Here is a 14,521-nt window from a genome sequence, read left to right on the forward strand (position 1 = left end):
AACTGCCCTCCCCTGCCAGCCATTTTGTGGTTGTCATCTTGTGTCCATATGGGGGCATCCATCTTTGACCATATGGAGGTGGCCATCTTGTGTGTTGGAGTGATGGTCAATTTGCATATCACTCTTTTATTAGATAGGATAGTTCTCCTTTTTTATGTTTAGTGTTGACTTCCTGTTTATATATTATTTTCACTCTGTTATAGCCAGAGAGTTCCTCAAGTTCAGGGTTCTGTCACATTGTAGACATATGCATCAGAGTATTTGGGGGGGTGGGAAAATACACATTAATTCATAAAAATATAATGAGACTGAACTGAGGTCATATAGGAAGGATTTCAAGTAGCTGAAGAAAAGTTAACTCTTGGCAAATACTTTTTTGGGGGTTAAAACTCTTCACCCATTCTACTGGGAATACTTTGGCAATGTGATTGAAGAGCCAATGATATCACAAGCAAGACGCTGTTAAAGCTCCAGAGGACACTTAGCCTCTCCTAGTGAGAAAGGGTCATTCCAAGGGAAATGGGAGGGGAAGTGACTGGGGAAAAGGGGGAGGATGGGAAAATTGTGGACAAGACAGGCTGTGGGAAGAGGTTTATTACTGTGAACACAGAAAGGCTCAGGATGGTTTAAAAGAAAAGGGAAAAAAATGGAACCCACAGCCTGTTGTGGTGCAGAGAAACCAAGATAAAGATGGGAAAAAGGAGTCTGGAGAATAAGGTGAAAGGCTGTCTATACGGGACCCAAATGCATTTCTGCAGAGATGCTTGTGTTGACTGACTTGCTGCCCTGACTAGTACCGTCGGGGCTTTACACATGAAGCCAGTGAAGGAGATGAGATCCCTTGCCCTTCCATCGTGTGAGGACACAGCAGGCATTGGCCTTGAACCAGGAAAATGGCTTCATCAGAATGCAACCAGGCTGGCGCCCTGATGTTGCAAGTCCAGGCTTCAAAACAGAGAGAAATAAATTCTGTTGGGTTTTTAATATATAAGCTATCCAGTTTGTGGCATTTTATTTTAGCAGCGCAAATGGATTGAGATAGGAGGTGAGCCCTTTGGGGGCTCTTTCTTTTCCCTGCTGGCTGGGATGCTGATGGGATAGAGGAATCACTCAGCCATGCTTAATTCTGAGGTTGAAGGAGCCTGAACCCATTACACCCTGGAACCTCTGAGCCTGTCCTGGATTGTTTACCTACAGATTTCCTTATGTAAGAAAAAAAGTGAATAACACATTGGTTAGTGACTAATACTTTGGATTTCTGTGAAACTCAGACAACGCAAACCCTAATCAACATTCTGGCCATTAAACTGGGGAGAAAAAGAGTCCCATTATCTCATAGTCAAACTACATGTACCTGGAAGAACCGTATTACTTAGTGGCTTGCCAGCAATCGCTCCATCCTACTCTACCGATAAAGAGTGCTATTAAATGAGCCCCAATTCTAATACAGCTATACCTCACTTTATTGCACTTTGTTTTGTTGTACTTGCCAGAGATTGCATTTTTTTACAAATTGAAGGCTTGTGGCAACTCTGAGTTGCACAAGTCAATTGGCACAGTTTTTTCAACAGAGCTTTCTCATTTTATGGCTCTGTGTCACATTCTGGTAATGATGGCAATATTTCAAAGTTTTTCGTTATTATTATGTTTGTTGTGGAAATTTGCTATCAGTGGTTGTGGTTGTTTTGGGACACCATGAACCAAGCCCATATACAGTGGCAAACTTAATCGGTAAATACTGTGTGTGTTCTCACTGCCCCAGTGGTCAGTCATTCCTCCATCTCTCTCCCTCTCTTCATGCTTCCCTATTCCCTGAGACACAATGATATTGAAATTAGGCAATTAATAACCCTACCATGGTCTCCCAGTGTTCAACAGAAAGGAAGAGTCAAGCATTTCTCATTTTAAATCAAAAGCTAGAAATGATTAATTTTAGTGAGGAAGGGATGCCCAAAGCTGTGATGGCCAAGCTGTGAAGGCCACGGAAAAATTTTTGGAGAAAATGGAAAGTGCTTCTCCAGCGAACACATGAATGATAAGAAAGTGAAACAGCCTTATTGCTGATATGGAGAACATTTTAGGTCTGGATAGATCAAACCAGTCACAATATTCCGTTAGGCCAAAGCCTAATCCAAGCAAGGCCCTAACTCCCTTCAATTCCATGAAGCCTGGGAGAAGGTGAGACAGCTGCAGAACAGTTTGGAGCTAGCAGAGGTTGTCTTGTAAGGTGTACAGAAAGAATCCATCTCCATCACAAGGTGAAGCAGTAAGAGCTGATATTGAAGCTGCACCAAGTTATCCAGAAGATCTAGCTAAAATAATTCACGGAGGTGGCTACACATTTTCAATGTAGATGAAACAACCTCCTATTGGAAGACGATGCCATCTAGGACCTTCACAGCTAGAGAGGAGAAGCCAATACCTTGTTTCAAAGCTTCAAAGGATAGGTGGACTCTCTTGTTGGCAGCTAATGAAGCTGGTGACTTGAACTTGAAGCCAATGCTTAATTACCATGGTGAAAATGCTGGGGCCGTTAAAAATCGGGCTACACCCACTCTGCCTGTGCTCTATAAATGGAACAACAACGTCTGGATGACAGCACATCTGTTTACAATGGGTTACTGAATCTTTTAAGCCCACTGTTGAGACTTACGTTCAGGAAAAAAAAAAAATTTTTTTTCAAAAATGTTATTGCTCATTGACAATATACCTGGCCACCCAGGATCTCTGATAGAGATGTATAAGATTAATGTGTGTTTTTTTTCCCCTGCCTGCTAACACAATGTTCATGCTGCGGCCCATGGGTTAAGGAGTCATTTTGACTTTCAAAGTCCTATTATTTAAAAAATACATTTTGTAAGGCTCTAGCTGCCATAGACAGTGATTCATTTGATGGATGTTGGCAAAATAAAGTAAAAAACCTTCTGGAAATGAGTCACCATTCTAGATGCCATGAAGAACATTCGTGATTCATGAGAAGAATCACCATTAGCAGGTATTTGGAAGAAGTGGATTCCAAACCCCATGGATGACTGAGCGGCTCAATACCTCAGCAGAGGAAGCACCTGCAGCTGTGGTGGGAAATAACAGGAGAACTAGAATTAGCAGTGGAGCCTGAAGATGTGACTGAGCTGCTGGGTTGTCACAACAAAACTTTAATGGATGAGGAGTTGCTTCTCATGGATAAGCAAAGAATGTAATTTCTTTTTTAAATATATATTTTTTTATTGATTTTAGAGAGGAAGGAAGAGGGAGAGAAGGATAGAAGCATCAATGATGAGAATCATTGATTGGCTGCCTCTTGTACGCCGCCTACTGGGGAATCAAGCCCACAACCCAGGCATGTGCCCTTGGCCGGAATAAAACCTGGGACCTTTCAGTTCGCAGACTGACGCTCTATCCATTGATCCAAACCAGCTAGGGCAATAAAGTGATTTCTTGAGAGGGAATCTATTCCTGGTGAAGATGCTGCGAAGATTGTTGAAATGACAACAGAGGCTTCAGAATGTTATGTAAATCTGTTGATAAAGCAGTGGCAGGGTTTGAGAGGATTGATTCCAATTTTAAAAGAAATTCTAAATAAGTAAAATGAATAAAATGCTATCAAACAGCACCACATGCTATGGAGAAATAGCTTGTGAACGGTAGAGTCCATTGATGCGGCAAACTTCATTGTTCTCTGATTTTAAGACATTTCTGCAGCTACCCCAGCCTTCCACAACCACCACCCTGAGCAGTCAGCCATCATCGAGGCAAGACCCTCCCTACCAGCAAAGAGATTATGACTTGCTCAAGGTTTGGATGATGGTTAACATTGTTTTAGTAATAAAATGTTTTTAAATCAAGGTATGTACATTGTTTTTCAGAGATAACGCTATTGCCCACTTAATAGACTACATACAGTATACCAAAGCAGCGTGACTTGCTTTATTGTGATTCTCACTTTATTGTGGTGGTCTGGAACTGAACCCACATTATATGTGAGTTATGTCTGTAATTCCCGAAGTTTAGCTCTGTCTGAATCTGCCTGTAAAATCTACCCCTCCCCCCCCCATCCTCCCACCCGCCACGTCCCACAGCCATCATTGCTAAGCAAAATTATGCCCTATTCCAAATAAACTTCCTCCATCTCACATCATTGTTTTGGCACTGCCTAACCATAAGGAAAAAAACAAAACTAAGAGACTGAGTCCTAGAACAAAGCTGGGAAAGCTTCAGGTGCCATCGAGTTCCACCTTCTTGTATTTACATAAGTCCGCCAAGGCCAGGATGCTAGAGACGTGCCCAAGGTTACAGAAACCATGCCAAAGCTGGACCCAGGACTCAGATTCCCCGCCCCCACCCCATCCTTTGTTCTTTCCTCGATCCTGATTTCCTTCAGTCGCACGTAAACCAAATACAAAGATTACATGTCTGTTATTTTGATTAGAAATTTTTTAAAAATCACTTTAGAAACCACCTCAGTTATACTCCTTGTCAAAGGGAGAAATGTCCTTTGATGATTGGTCTTTGAATTTATTCTCAGTTTACTCTGAAAAAAGTGAACACGCCCACAACCCAGGTCGGGACCTTTTCTCTGGCCTTGGAACCCTCTGGACTGAAAGAAATTAAGTCAGATGAAAGTCACATGCTTACTTACAGGGTAGGTATTCGGTGCCAGTTCCCAGCCAAATGCCTTTTGCCTAAGGCTAATTCTCAGAAATTCCTCTATAATCCCACCAGCCACTCTGTGTGTGACTGTTCTCTAATATTTTGTGCAGCAAAATGGAATTCTGGCAAAAAAAAAAAAAAAAAAGTCTTTGTTCCCTGTTCCAAGGTGATGCATCTGTCACCTCTAATAAGTTGGCAGTTTCCAGAAGAGAGCTCGTGCTTCTGACCTGTGACCCTCCTCTTCTACTCTGGAAACAGCCGCCAAGTTCACAGTTCCCATCTGTATTCTCAGGGAGTGGAATGCAAGCACTTAAAAAACACACACAAAACCTTCTTTCCTTTTGTATTTCATTTACTCGTCATTTATATTCCTACATAATGGTTCACGGACAGTATGCTCTTTGTCTGCTTTTTACTAATTTCCTTTTAAAGCAGGCTATTTTTTTTTTTTTTCTGTCCTGGTGTTGTTTTCAGAGATAGAACCTGCCTATAATTCAAGCATCCTGGACTCAGTGACCACAAGTGTCATCTTGGAATATTAACTCTTGTTACTTTTTTGGGTCTCATGCAACTTTGGAATAGTGACCTGTAGCAGCCTTTGGATGTTTAAACGTGGATTCCAATCTCCCTGTCTGGTCTTTGGGGTGGAGGGTAAGGAGAGTTCACCCACCAACTCTTTATTTCCACTCTCTGACCCAGCAGGTGCCTACTTTAGCCATTCCAATGAGAAATGACAAAGCAGACAGGAAAACCAGAAAACTGGCAGGAGTCCTGAAGGCCTGGGTTACAGGCAGTGCTTTAATTTGTGAATCTTTGAAATTGAAATCATTATGCCCAGTTCATTGTATAAAAATAGCACGATTATAAAAAAAAAAAATGCTATTGTTCTCTAGCTGGGCAAAACAAACAGTGTCTGTGAAGTCTGAGTGTGCTACAAAGAAAGTAGAAGCAAATATTTAAAGGAAATCTCTAAAGAGAGACAAAGTAAATATACAAATTTCCTCAGGCTTAGAAGTTAAGACTGTCCTAAGAGGTCATGTGAAGACCTGAATTATTTATCTGAGAACATTTGTGAGCCAGACAGAGCTGTCAAGTGGCAGGAATAAAACAGGCTTCTAACCTCAAACAGGTCAAACAAAAGGAAGAGTAAGCCCAGGAAGAAGAGAACAGAACCACTCTTTCTTCAGGAAGTCTGCACGTTTTCCACCTTCCCACAGAGAAAGACCAGAATAGCATCGGAACACTCTGCACCTGCTGGTGAAAATCCCAGGGAAGCCACGGAGAAAATGAAACTTTCATACCTTGCTAGATGTGATATATGCATAGCTCAGTAGAGAGCACTGTTGTTTTGCTTTTTCCATGTTTCAGGAAGGGGTCATATCCAATCAGGACTTGGTTTCTGTGTAGTCTTAGCTTTGAATTTTTCAACTTTCAACTCGCAAACTTCCTGTCTATGCTCAAATCTGTGGTCCACATTGCTATTGATACTATCACCATTTCCTTGAGCATCTAGGATCTACAAAGGTGTGGACAGTGGAAGTGAGAGCTATAGAGCTATAAACTTTTGGTCCCCAGGAGTCACCATGAATAGTCCCGGAAAGAAAGGTGGAGCTCTGACCTACTTATAGACAGGGCAGGGCATAAAATGGTCAGTGCAAGAAGGACAGCAGTGGCTTGAGCAAGATACAATGAACATGAGAAACAAAATACCTGGGTTGCCCAGACCAAATCAGGCCAAAAGACAGTCCTAGGGCCCAAGAGCTGAATGGGGCCAATGGTATCATCTGATTCCAAATCCCAACAGATGCAGGAATCCTTTATTCAGGATTCCTGACCAACGGTCAGCCAACTTCTGTTTGGAACTTTCAAAGGTATTTCTGGTGACACAGAGCTGCCGCACTCAGATCCCTCTCCAAGAGTAGACTTAGTAACCCAGCTTCAAGGAATGTGGTGATCTGACCATCTCCAGCTGTCAGTGCCTTCAGGGTCTGCCTCTGCTTTTGAGCCCAGATCAATCTTCTCTGGCAATCCCCAACCAATGGCTGAGCAAGGTGGTAATTTAAAGGCCTGACCATTTTTGTCCAACATGGGGTTCCTCTAAAGCACATGTGTCAAACACAAGGCCCGCGGGCCAAATCCGTCCCGCCAGGCCTTGCAATGTGGCCCGCACCGCGCTGTCATCACTGCACTCCGCTGCGTTTCCATCACAATGACAGTTTATGACTGTTCAGTAAACCATTTGGCCCGCGATTTAGGCTGGATTTTAGATTTTGGCCCCTTCTCTGATTGAGTTCGACACCCCTACTCTAAACTGTCAATCTTTGCTTTGGAACTCTGCATTGGTCAGGCAGAGACTTAGTCCCACGTGCATCACAGAGTGATGGCTCTCCTGCCCAATCTTGCTTTTGCTCCCTCCCCCCACCCCCTGTGTTATTTCTCCACAAACCTTAATATGTGAAGCACAGTGGTTATTTTTAGGGTGTGAAACTATTCTATATGATACCATAATGGTGGGAACATGACACTACCCATTTGTCCAAACTTGTAGAACTTTACAGCACAAAGAGTGAACCTACTGTGTGAAAATTAAAGGGAAACAATTAACTCCATCCAGGAGATCCCAGGATGGAATGCACACTATGGCAAAACAAGCTAACTGTATTACAAATGAATAAAACAACTTCACTGAAGGGGCTGGAGAGGGAAAAGTGCTGACCTAACTAACTCAGGAAATGAGTGGCATCTGTAAGACTAAAGACAAAAGAAACTGAACATATAAACACTGTAATCTAGCTGATAAAGTCGTTTCCTATGGGAGTACGTGTTAGTAATTCTAATACCACTAGATTAGTATACTGCAATTGAACAATGAAGTAAATGGATGGCAGGTGGTAGGAGCCAGATTTCTCACTGTTGGAGTCGGAACTTATAGATAAGCAAAGGGAGGTCTAGAAAGATCCATGTGGTAATGGATTAGAGTTGGAAACATTAGTATCAATTTATGTTTTGCTTAATGTGGAGTCAGATGGTTGCACATAAAAATAGTTATAAATGTGTGTATGTGCACAGGTTAGCAGACACACATACTGTATATCTTCTTGCTCTATTAACTAAAAGGGACTAGAAGCAACAGCACCTCAATGGCAACAAGCATACTTGGCACCCAGAACTTGGTTTTTAATACTGTTCTCTAATAAAAGAAGCCAAGGTTACTCAGAGAAATGGCTGATTCTAGTACTGCTGCAGGAACCACACAAGATGAGCTCTGATCATCTTACAGTGCTAGATGGTAAAGATAGTGCTAAAAACCAACCAACCAAGAGATCACCAAAACCCACGTTGATGGGAGTATAACGAAGGGACACAGAAGTCAATTAAAAGAGTTACCAATGGCCAAAGTTGGGACAAATTGAGCGATAAAATTAATAAATTAGTACTGGATTACAAACTTAACGTATAAAATAAATATGCAACAAGTCTCTATGAATATAAATAACAATTTAACAACTAAATAAATCATGAGATGAGACAAATATCCCATGAAGAAGAATTCCAAGTAATTTATATAGATACTCCACCCTCAATGAGGCAACGCTTAACTTCCACTCTGTTAGCTTGAACTGTGCAGAGTAACTTCCTTCCAAAAGTGCACATGGAAAAGGAGAAAAGACTTTACAGTGGAGAAATCTGACAAACACTGCTTCAGCCAGGTAGTCAAGCTTAACACCAATAATGCTAAGTCATGTTGATAGTACATACCTGTGACAGGACACAATGAAATGGTGCTTGACTTCTGTGACATTCCCAAGAGCGCACAACCCCAGTGTAATAATGAGAAAAACATAAGACAAATCCCCATTGAGAGACATCATACAAAATACTGGATTAGCAGTCCTCAAAGAGTTCAAGGTCATTAAAAAGAATTCTGAGAAACTGTCATGCCAAGGTAATCTAGAGTCATGGGGAAAAAAAAAAAAAAAAAAAAAAAAAAAAAAGGAAGAAAAGAAAGAAAGAAAAAGTCATGGCTATAGATTTTTCTTTCTCTTATAAACAAAGCCACATGTATCAGTCAGGACCCTGGCAGGTAACAATCTCCAATTTGAGAGTTTCATAAAGGGACTGTTCACAAAGGCCTGAGTGGAGTTTGAGTGACCTCAAGAGATAGCAATTCCCAGGGATGTATAGTGGGGGAGACTCTGCTCCTGCCCTAGGCTGGAAGGGTCAGAGAGACAGGGTCAGAGGGACAGAGCCACGTGGAGAGGGCTGTCTGAGAGGAGCTGGGGTCTTCAGTCAGAGGACACAACCCCCCATGGGAACCCAGCAGGAAAGGAGAAAAGGGAATAAATACCTCTGAATCATTATCTTCCCTCCCTCTGATTTCCAACCGTGGCCTCTTTTGGCAGAACCTAACTGAAAGTCAAATGCAAAGGAGCCATTCAGAGCAACCTCCTGGACACAGAGGAGAGTGGGTTTACAAGCTTAAATGAAAATACCCAGCACCCAGATAGTTTTAATCACTTTCCAAAGAGCACCCACACCACAGACTGGTTTTATGAGAGAAAGGGTCCCCCGGGACCCTGGTTCTGTGACCTTGGGGAAGTCACTACTTCTGTAAGCCTCCTTCTCCTCCTCTGTAAAACGAAGGGTTTAGACTAGACAGTCTCTGAGATCCCTCTCAGCCCCGATGCCCATGATTCTGGAAGCAAACTAAATGCCTCACCAGGCTACAGCTGATACGTGCCTAGAGCCCTGACAGCTGTTTATTTTCTAAAGTATACGCAGGCCTCTTTTTTCCATGACGTATCTCTGCATCTGTGCAAGGCAGTGCCGTGCATGTTGGTTACTGAGCCACTCCGAGAAAAGGAGCAGGCTTTGCTCACTCACACATGCAGACATGACACAGGCCTGCCGGGAGAGGAAACCTGAGACTGAGAAAGCAGCCGAGGTTCTGGACAACCAACTGCAAGAGGCCCGGAGGCAGGCCCAAGAGCAGGCCACTCACCCAGGCCGGGTCAGCAGGCAGTGGGCAGGCCCGCTTGTTCCTGCAGAACCCTGGAGGGGGCCTCCGCAGCTGGCAGCAGCTGCTGCAGCCCTCAGGTTGGCCCGGCAACTCGACTGCCAGGCCTAGAGAAGGGTTGGCTGCGGCAGCCACGCAGATGGTAATAATTAGCCAGCAAGTCAAACTATGGAAAGTTCCGAACATCCAAGAGAGCCTCACGTTGAACAATGAACGTACAAGCCTTCCCCCGCTGCCTTGGGACATTTTGTTCTGTTTTGTGTCTGCCTTTTCAACTACTGTCTGCGTCAGTCTCTTCAAACCTCCTTGTTCTGAAAATAGAGGGCGGGGCTAAGAACAGGAATATTCCTATTACTTAGACCTTGTGATGTAAGAGGTATGGCTCTCTCCATCCACTTCCAAACACAGCACTCTTCAAACACACAGAAACAACTTTTATTGGGGAGGGCTCAACTTATTAGAACCAGCATGTGAGATTAGGCACCCATACCCCAACCAGACAGTCCTGAGTTAAAATCTCAACCTAGCACTCACTACCTGTGTGTTTTCGTGCGTGTTACTTCCTTCTGCACACCTTTCTGTCATCACTTGTAAACGGAAGGTAATAATAGCTCTCACCTGATAGGTGGTCGTGATGATTAAATAAATGAGGTAACGGACAGGACACACTTGACACAAGGCATGGCTCATAGTAAGTGCTCGCTAAATGGCAGTTATTAATTTACTTCTTGCCTCCTTTTACTTCCAGGGAAAGGTCAGCCAGCTCACGCACCCTACTTTCAAAATCATTGCAAATTTAATCCAGACTTAAGCTACACTCACACGTTTGCTCTTTGAAAAAACCACAGGATTCTTCTGTAAATCATGCTTTCCTTATTGTGTGTTTTTTCTTCCTTTAAATCAGCTATATTTAGCTCTTAACCTTTATATCCCAGCTTGAAATCCTAAAGTCATTCTTCCAAAAATACAAGTGATTCAGCGAATGTCATTTAGTCATTGAGAAAAACAAGCATATTTTTTTGAATAACAATAGGTCTAATGGTTGGGACCATAATACTTTCCATAATGGCAAGGATAAATAAATTATATTTTTATTTCATCAAGGATCCAATTTGGCAAGGCCAACCCTAAAGATGTGTTGTTTCAATTCTACCTCTTTAATCCCTGGCAGAACATCTAAGCTCTTTCATGTAGGTCCTAAGTTATCTTCTTGGGACCCTGGGTCCTTCCTGGCTGGGGTCCAAGAACAATCTTTTCATCCCCAGGTCAAATGATTAGGACCCATTTTATAGTCTCAAACACCAGTTACTTCTTATGTCCAGACTGCCATCCAGCTACCTTACCTAAGTTAATCATACAACCTCTTTTACACATAATAACATATTTATTGAGTGCCTACTTTGTGCCAGACACAGTTCTATATGCTTTAAGTGGACTAAGATATCATATTATCTTTGTGAAATAGGCACTGTTCTTTTCATCCCTCTACACAGGATATCATTATTTTGATAATTTTCCCAAGATGACCTAGCTAATACGTGGTAGAGCTGGGATTTGAACCTGGTAGTCTGGCTCCAGAGATGGCTCTTTCTCACTAAACCCCACAACCTCTCAGAGGAGAGGTCAAGTTTACCAGAGATGGACAAGAATCCTGAGTCCGCTTTTTCACAGAACTTCCATAGAACTTTCTGCTCTCGCTCTGTCACTGTTCTTCTCAGCCTATTCTCAGGGGCATCCTTTGCCAAAAATATGACAGAACTATATTCACAACATTCCTCTTACCTCTGTCAAAGAAGGCTACAAAAATATTCAAGACTCGGGGGATATAGCTTCAATCTCACCTTCACCACAACTAACGGGCTGTGTGACCTGGAGCAAGTCGCTTGGCGTCTCTCCCTTTAGCTTCCTCATCAGCAGAGGGGACATCAGGCTGAACGCCGCCTTTGAAGGCTTTTGTGGGGAGGGCATGAGTTCAGCTGTGTAATGTGCTCAGCACAATGGCTCAATCAGGAAGCTGGCATCATTAAGGAACAGCTACACTCGCTATTATGATCATAGGTCACGCAGCCCATAACTATGAGAAGTGAGGAGGGCACATTCAGAAAAAAAAAACAGAGCAAGGCCAGGTTGTAATCTCAGCTCTCTGAGGCCCTGCCCCATGTCGGCCCCTGCACATGAGGATAGGCTGCCTGAGAGGGAAGCTCTCAGCTCCTGAGCCTGAAGGCAGACGGGGAGGCCCAAATGAAAGTCTAGACCAGTGGTCGGCAAATGCATTAGTCAACAGAGCCAAATATCAACAGTAAATCGATTGAAATTTCTTTTTGAGAGCCGAAAACCAACTTCTGTGTATGGGCCACGAAGTTTCAATCACGTGCGATTGGCCTATACGCAGAAGTTGATTTTTTGTGCACGTCCACACGTGGTATTTTGTGGAAGAGCCACACTCAAGGGGCCAAAGAGCCGCATGTGGCTCCCGAGCCGCAGTTTGCCGACCACTGGTCTAGACAGGACAAGCTAGAAATCCCTCTGAAAACCCACTCTGTCCCACAATCAGTCAATTCAGCTGAGACAAAACATCCCTTGTTCCAGGTCAGCAGTTGAAAATTTTTCAAAACTTCCTTTCAAATGGCACCCCGCCAGGTACGTCAGGTAGAGACGTAGCCGCTTTGCCAGAAGTGGGAAGAGGCGGCTCCCGGAGCGCCTACAGGCTCCTGGCTGCACTCCTCCCCCAAGGGGAGCCTGTGTCCCTTCTGAAGAGCAATGTCCTTAGACTGAGGCTTAGGAAACATTTTCCAAGAGACACAAATGTACATAAAACACAAACCCTGTCCTTAGGGAGCTTAGACTCTAGTAAGCTGTCAGCTACAGTCTTGCACTGGCCGGCAACTGAACCCCAACATCCCTCATGAAAGGTACAAACCTAACAAGGCCCCATTGCTACCTTCTGCAGAACGTGAGCCCTTTCAGTTGCCAGGGATTCCTCCACAGTCAAATAGCGCGCTCTCAGACTCGGGGGCAAGGGGGGGAGGGGCGCGTAGGGGAGGAGGGGAGAGGGTGTTGCATTGTTCACCTGCTTCAGAAGAATAATATTTTGCAATGAACTTACCTTTCATAACATCTTGTGAGGCGGGGTTATGACCACCCCATTTCACAGATGAGGAAACTGAGGCTGAGGATATTGAACTTGTCCTGAGTCACCTAGCTAGACAATGCTGGAACCAAGATTCAAAGCCGGTTTCAGAGCATGGTGGCATGGACTCCAGACTAGGGCTACCCCAGTTCAGATCCCTCCTCTGCCACTTGCTAGTTGTGTCTCTTGCCTCCGTTTCCTCATCTGTAAAATGGGGATGATGATGGTGATACCTACCACCCTTGGAATGATGCCTGGCATACAGCAAGTGTTCAGCAAGAGTTAGTGGCTATCTTGGGATCACCAACGAATAGGTTATAACTAGATTGGTTCATTTCATCCTGCCATTTGCTAGGCTGTTAGAGAAGAGTGCATAGCAGCATGTGGCTAAAAAGAAAAACGTGTGGTTCAGAGGAGCCAGTGCCGTGGGAGTGCCCAGAAAGGGCATTTGAAATGTCTCATTTATGACCGCTCCATTCGTGTTCTAGGACTCCTCACCAGAGGCCATGCTGAGTCCTCTGAGCCAGTCCAGTGACAGCACATGTGTCCCATAGCTGGCCTTTCAGCTGGGAGCATGTCCCCAAGGAAGCCGAGGGCCACAGATGGCTGTCTGGGTAGACCAGTTAGCTCTGCCACAGACCTGCCCTGGGGCTCTGCCCATAAACGCACAGCACCGATGCCCAGCGTGGCACCTCTCCATGTCCGGAGGGACAACTCAAGGGGTGTCCCCATCCATGATGGGGGGTGGGAGAGAGGGAAGGAGAGAGCATTGGGCAGTGAGAAGAACACATGGTCCAGGCCCTGGGAAACAGCTGGACCCCAGTTCACCAGGGAGACAATGCCTCCTCCTAGCCTTTCCATGCCGGTCAGTTCTCTCCGAATCCATTCAAAGCTGAGGGTATTTGTAAATGCCCTTGGCATTCCAGAGACTCAAAGGAAAAAAAACAAAAAAAAGTAAAGTAAAAGAGCAGAGAGAAGAAAGGGAAAAGGGAAGGGAATTCCTAGAATTCTGCTATAACACGTTCCACATCAGAACTCAAATAAAACGTGTGCTTCCAGGGACCCGGGAATTAAAGTTAAATTTGCAAAGAGCGTGGCAAAAGGAACGCCTGACCTTATTCTCTGCGCCCATCCACCCACCCAGCACACATACCCATCCGCGAGGACGCCTCGCCCAAGGCTGAAAGGACCAGCGCCCCGTTCAGCTCCATCAATGTCAGTGGGTCTCCAGAAGGTCCCGTCCCTCGGTTCCTACCTCTGCGGCCTTGGTCCCGGGTCGTTTCTCTCTGGTTTTGCACCACCTGCTACAGATCCATCATCTCCCCTCCTCTCCTCGGGCAGCCGAGCCGCTGCTCAGGGAGGGGTTCCGCGGAAGGAAGGGGAGGGCAGGCCTGAATCTCAGAACCAAGCGCTTGGTTTCGGGGAAAAGGATGTTTTGTAATTTTTGGCTTGAATTTCCAGAGGCTGAACAGGAAATGTCCACTGGGATCTCAAGAGAGAACCGGGCCGGCGGGGCCGTGGTGTGCCTGCCGAGGGGGACAGGCTCTCCCCCAGGGCCCGTCTGGAATTTACAATGTAAAGCTCCGTCTGAATCCTGGTGCCTTTTCCTCTGACTCTTCCCTCCAGCCCCAATACTCCCCCCCCTTATTTTTTTTCCTTAATGGAATGTCAGTTTCGTTCCTGACATGCTGGAAAAATTCTCCTCTGCCTAAGCTTGGCTCAGG

Source organism: Pipistrellus kuhlii, unplaced genomic scaffold (assembly GCF_014108245.1).
Source record: "Pipistrellus kuhlii isolate mPipKuh1 unplaced genomic scaffold, mPipKuh1.p scaffold_m20_p_3, whole genome shotgun sequence".
Classification (NCBI taxonomy): Eukaryota; Metazoa; Chordata; class Mammalia; order Chiroptera; family Vespertilionidae; genus Pipistrellus; species Pipistrellus kuhlii.